Here is a 6,275-nt window from a genome sequence, read left to right on the forward strand (position 1 = left end):
AGGTCGGATGGAAATACACAGGCGAAGGCGCCCCCTGAATCGGATTTTCCCCGATGCGGGGAAGGAGAAAGGAGGGGGAGGGGAGAGAAAAAAATAGGAGATGTATTACGTGGACGGTGAACGCGGTGAAAGCGCCGTTGGGACGCGTTTTGTTGTCGCGCGCACCGCGTTTTCCACGGTTTTCCAACGGCGTTCGAAATCGACTAGGATAGGCCGAGGAGGGAGGGGGAGGAGGAGGGTAGAGACCGGGATCTAGGTCCGAAGAGAACCAAGTTCCGCCATTCGCTCCCTGCCATTTGCATTTCGTTCGTTTCCAGCGGGGAGGGGAGGGGGAGAGACGAGACCCGGATATTTTCGGAATCGGCATTGTGCGTGAGAAGAAAATAAAAAAAAAAAGGGAAATTTTTTTTTTAGGGGAAAGGTATTTTCAATTCGTCGCGAATGTTTGTCCCGAATGTTGTGCCCTGGCTTGCGTCCCCGTCGTTCTACAAGGATAGGATAATTCGGAAGGAGCGTATTTTTCGTTCGTTCGTTTCTCTCGCCATGATTACGATCGATTTCCGCGATTTCTATTCTTTTTCGAAGAGCGTCGGGGTTGTGTATACAGGATCAATGGATCGTTGTATCTTTATTCTTAACTCTCGATCGATATCAAGCAGATGCCGCGATATCATTTGCTCGAATCTGTCTTTCTGCTCTCGAAGCGAAATGAACATTATCACGATCCTCTTGGGCTGCGGCGGACAAAGAATGAGGGAACAGGGGGAGAAGATCGGCGAGAAACCGGGACGAAAAGGTGGCCAACCGTAGCCGCGAGGATTCGATAATATCGTAAGCGGATCCCGCAGGATACGGGCTTAATTTCGGCCGGGAATCCGGATCCGGTGGAGAGAGCCTGTGATCGCGCGACGAAAGACGTTTTACGTATTACGTAGCCGAGTGACCGGCTAAAGAGAAGCCATCCTTCTCCGGCTGAACCCGAATTCGGCTTATCCGGGATTTCTTTCTCGGCCAGCACGTGTCTGCCCTTCGTCTACATACACCTCTGCGCGAAAAGAGACGGTAATTTCCTCCTTTCTCCCCTCTTTTCTTCCACGATCCCCGCGATTTTTCGTTCGATGTCGTCTTCGAAAATTCTCGCCCCGAAGTATCTACACGTTGAAACAGTTACACGATAGAAATACGATAGAAACTAGACAAACCGACTTCGACTTATATGATCTTTGGAACAAAACAAAGGAAAAACGATTAATCAATCTTATCTACGCTCCGCTCAATTCTCCCAAATTCTCCTCAACAACCAGAAACCAAACACCCGAGCCTGCATTACGCTTCGACGCATACACACATATATATATATATACATACATACGCAGTATGCATACACGTTTACACGTTTATTTGCAGAGAAAGGTTCTCCGACCGAAAATTCGACGGAAGCGGCAACAACAGTATGGATCCCTGTGTACATCCCTTGTACACAAATGCGGGATTCTTCTCGAGTAGGCGGCACACGTCAGCGCCGTAAGGTGTGACACCCCGACTGAGGGGGTGGAAAGAAGAGCGCGAAAGAAAACGCGCGGCGACGGAAAAAGAGAGAGCTAGGGCGGCGGAAGAATCGAAGAGAGGAGGAGGGGAATTTATCCAGCGAGCGTCGCCTCCCGTGCAACCCGCGATTTATTTGCCTGGGCTAAAAGCTTGAGAGCCGTTCGTGTATTCCGCGCTGGGAATACACCCAACCGGTGGTGTATTCTGAATTCGTGTCGTCGTATTCTCATCCATCAATTCCACGTATCGGGGAAAGAGTGCGGCGAGGGGAGAGGGTTGGTTGGCTGAGGGAGGGGGTCGAAGATTTTTTTCCTCATTGTTGGCGCGGTTGTCGTCGTCGTCGCCCGCCATTCGTCTGGTTTATTCGCCGTCCCATTGTGTTTCTCGCGGATGCAAGCACGGCCCTTTTCTTCGCGCACCGTGACGCGAAAATAGGTGAACTTGCCTCCTCCCTCCTCCTTTCTCCGCAGAGTCTTTCCCTACACCCCCGATTCCTTTCACCCGTCGGTCGGTCGAAACGAGCGTCGAGGAAAATGAAGCCGATGGGGAAGGGGATCTTTGCTTCGTTAAGAAATAGAAATTTTCGTGGAGAAGATCGGAGAGGAATGATGGAAATTTGGCGAACGATAATATCCCTCGTTCCGTACGAACTTCTTTTCTACGATCCATCGAGCGCGGATTTTTATCGAAAACGGTGTCGCCCGCATGTCGTATCAAAATAACAGAACAATAAACCGAAAAAAATATACATCTCTCTGGTTAAACATTCGACAATCCTTGCAATCGTTTCTCGCGAACAAATAAAGAAATTATTTACCCCGCCAGCTGAGTCTTTCTTACGAATTCAATTCGCTCGAAACTCGACAAGAAAGAAAGAAAGGAAGAAAGAATATATCATCCACCCCCTGTTTCCTCGAAAACGGAAAGAGACGAACCTCGTTTTTCCTTCGAAAACCATCCGTCCCATTGTGCATTAATCGAAGGAAGGGGTTGGAAAGAATGGCGACAACGCAGCTTGTTCCGGTTGATCGGCCAGCTTTAACGACGCCTCTTCTTCCCCTGAGTAATGAGCGAGAAAAACACGCGGACTTTCAACCCCCCCGCCCTGAGGAGAGAGATCGGATAGGGAGGCTTTTGTAGGTGCAAATTCGCATGTAAGTAAGGTGGCAGAACGATCCTAAATGGATCCTGTCGGCCGCTTTTAAAGGGCTTAGCGCGAGCATTAGCCGGCCATTAACCCTCCTCTTCCCCTTTGTTCCTCGCCCGACGCGTACACGCCGCCGCTTCCGGGATTTGTCGCTCGGATGTTATTAATTATTTAGGCGGTTGGCCAAGCCTGGAACACCTGTAGGCCACCGATCATCCTGGAGTCGACCAAACGTCGCGAACAAACGCCCGACAATCGGGGTGATCGGTGATTTTCGGCGAACAATTTATGGCGCGAGTGCTGTTTTCGCGTCAATCTCGGCGATGACGCGGAGAATTTGGGGGGGTTTCGAGTTTGAGATTTTGCGACGAGGACAATTTTGCATTCGAGTCGTCGGTGATTAAGAGAAATTTAATAAGAAGAAATAATAATAATCTTGTCGCTTGAACAAGATTCCTGGAAGTCCAACCGCCCCCCCCCCCCCGTCCCCTCGAAGCTCGAAAAACAGCAGCCATTCTTCGGAAAGCCGCTCATTTTTATTAAATTGTTACAAGCGTGTTGTTCGGTTGGGGACCAGCAAAAGGCGGAAACGAGCGAGCCACCGAGGCAATACCGCCGAAAAAGGACGACACCCGCTGCGCCATCGACTATTCCTCGTGCCCTTTTGAACGAGCTAAATTTTACCGGTGGTCGTCCATTGTGTCGCCATTGTCTCGTCGTCTCTCTCTCGCGCGCGACACCTGCTCCTTCGCCAAAAGGAAAGACAATAGGTTGGAAAGGCAAGAGAGAGAGAGAGACGACACGAAGAAGAAGCAGCAGCAACATCGATTTTAGAGACGGATCAGCAGCAAAGGAAGAGATCTCTTCCGCGGGTGGTTCCTTCCGATTAGCCCCACCCCTCGATTCTTACCTTTGACAGAGGTAGAATCCATAATAAAAGTTTCTTCAAAACTTCGTTAAACATCGTCTCCTCGCTCAAAGAGATCTTGCCCGATACAAGGACTGGTGGCCGTCTTTTGTCCCCCAGCAGGATCTCGTTTGCGATTCGACTCATCACCACAAAACTGCGGGAGACAATGGGATAGGATAACACGGTTGTTTCCACCTTAGAGCCACGGGACAGGTGGGATGGGATGCATAGTTTCCAGGGAAAATGGGAATGGCCTCCTCGACGACCTGGACGGCGAACAGTGGCTGTTTGGGGGAGAGGATACTCTTCGACTGGTGGCTCATTGTCGCCCGGACAATAAGGATTTTGTATTCTCTGGCCGCGTTTTCGTCTCTGTTTTGAACAAATCGTTGGTTTGGTTGGCGTGCTTGTTGCCACGGAAGAGAAAGTTTCCTTCGGATGAATTATGGAGGGACAATTTTTGGCCAATCAGTCTTAACAGGAAATCGAAAGATTTTCGATTACAAATCCGACATATCGATATATTAGCCGGAGGTTGAACAGGTTGCGATTAGAGTAACAGGTTTCACCTCGAACGCTACTTCCTGCACGTTAACGGCACTTATCGAATCGAGTTTCGTATTTATCCCAATAATAGCCAATTTCACGTTCGATCTATCGCTGTTTTAAAATTTCCCTCTTTCAGATTGAAATCTCTGTTTCTTCTCTGTCTCGATTCGATCGTCCCGCGCAGACGAGGATCTAAAATTTACCGTCTTTTTCCTACGAAAAAATTCTCAAAACTTTCTCTTCCGTGTTGGCAAGAGATAAGGCGATGAAGGCGATCGTCACTCCCCCATTCCCCACACGTGGAATTTCAACGTGGAAGCGGTGAAGCGAACGGAGAAGAGGCTGCGGTCTGGCGCAGATTTGCACGAAAGTTATTATCGTGCACTCGTCGTATCGGCGTGTACAGCGTGAGATTTACACTTGGGGCTGTTATTCAACGATGGAGGATCCCCGAAGGGAAAGGACCCTGATTCACCGAACCCCTCTCGAGGCTCCTCGAGGGTGGTTCGCCCCTCCCGAAACAAAACATATTGTCCGAATTTAATTGTGGATAGGGTGCATTAGATATTCATACGTTACATGTTCCAACGACGCGTACAACAATATCTGTCGCGACCCTGGTCCGTGCGCAGGGAGTCAGCACGTGCTCGAGGGGAAATAAATCTTCCTCGTGATAAACAGTCGGAGAATCATCGTCGTCGTTTCGGAACGATTCTTCGGATTCTTGTCTAGATTTGCAATTTTCGGAGGAAGGTGAAAACATTTTCTTGCAAAGTAATATTTTTTTTTTCTTTTTTTTTTTTTCACTATTCTCAATAAAATTGAATTTTTGAGAATTTCTCATCGAAATCTTTTCGAGAGAAAGAATATGGTAATTAGGATATTGTAGAGAGATGTTTACGCAAAATTTGAATAGAACACGCAAAAGAGATATAATAAATTTATATTGTTTTTCTCTCAAATATAAGTAAACACACACTCTTTATTTCTCTGTTAACTATAATAAACACTCTTACGCTCTATGTATGCGTAACATTTTTTTTTTCTTTTTTTTTCCTTTTTTTGCGTTAAACTTTACTGGAATTACACCGTGTTTGAATTCTCCATCGTGTTTTTTTTTTTTCTTTTACCTTTACTTTTCTTTCTTTCTTTCTTTCTTTCTTTCTTTTCTTTTTTAGAAGATATCCGCACAATCATTATTCATGAATGCAATAGTCGAGTTAAAAGTGAAATCGTTCCAAGAACGTTACAAAACAATCCGCACAATCTTTCTTCACGTGACTCGTTAATTTCTAAAGAAGAAAAGCGACGTCCACCAGGAGCGCAATTGCATCCGTCCTACAAACGAATCAATGGCCGTCTCGCTAAAGTCGTTTTCCAACGTTCCACCAAGGTATTCGACAATTTTCCACGAATTATGTTTAAACACACGCGGTGAAAGAAGATCGAAAACGAGCACGCTGTGCGAAACGATAGGTTTCGCCGGCCGTGGAATCGTTCGCATCGAGTCGAGATCCGCGATCGAATAATCTCGTTTTGCAATTCGCCATCATTCGGATCATCGAGCACGCGAGACATCCGGTGTCGATCGAAATTATCGGATTAGCGCCCGAAACGCTCCCCCCCTCGCCCCTCCCTCCTCACGCCCCCACTTGGGAATAAACAGAAGAGGCGATCGATGGACGAGGCGTGGAGAGGGTCGAGAGAATCGAGCATCCGCGGAGAGAAGAGTTCGTAAATTCTTTTGTAATCGACCTCGCCACTTCGTCCGTCAGGAAAACGATGGAATCGACGATTGATTCGGCCCCGTCCAAGATTCTCGAATTGGTTGATCACGTCCAACAGCCATGATCGATGAATTTGAACCCCTCTTCTCCCCCCTTTGAACAGAGATTTCAATCATTTTCCCTGCGTGAACAACAGTGAAAAAAATGTTTAAACAATCATCTCTAAAAGCCAGCATTGGAACGCTCGACCGCGATTCCAATTCATCGTTCGACGCGCCGAAAATAGAGTTCTCGAGTTCTCCCCAAACTATCTCGACTCGTGGCGCACCGCTATCGACATAGTGCGCACCGGGGGTGCGGAGGCCCTCTCCCTCCCCGCTGCCCGACCGGTAAA

This window comes from Apis florea, unplaced genomic scaffold (assembly GCF_048593485.1).
Source record: "Apis florea isolate Af1SG1 unplaced genomic scaffold, ASM4859348v1 contig_3811_pilon, whole genome shotgun sequence".
Classification (NCBI taxonomy): Eukaryota; Metazoa; Arthropoda; class Insecta; order Hymenoptera; family Apidae; genus Apis; species Apis florea.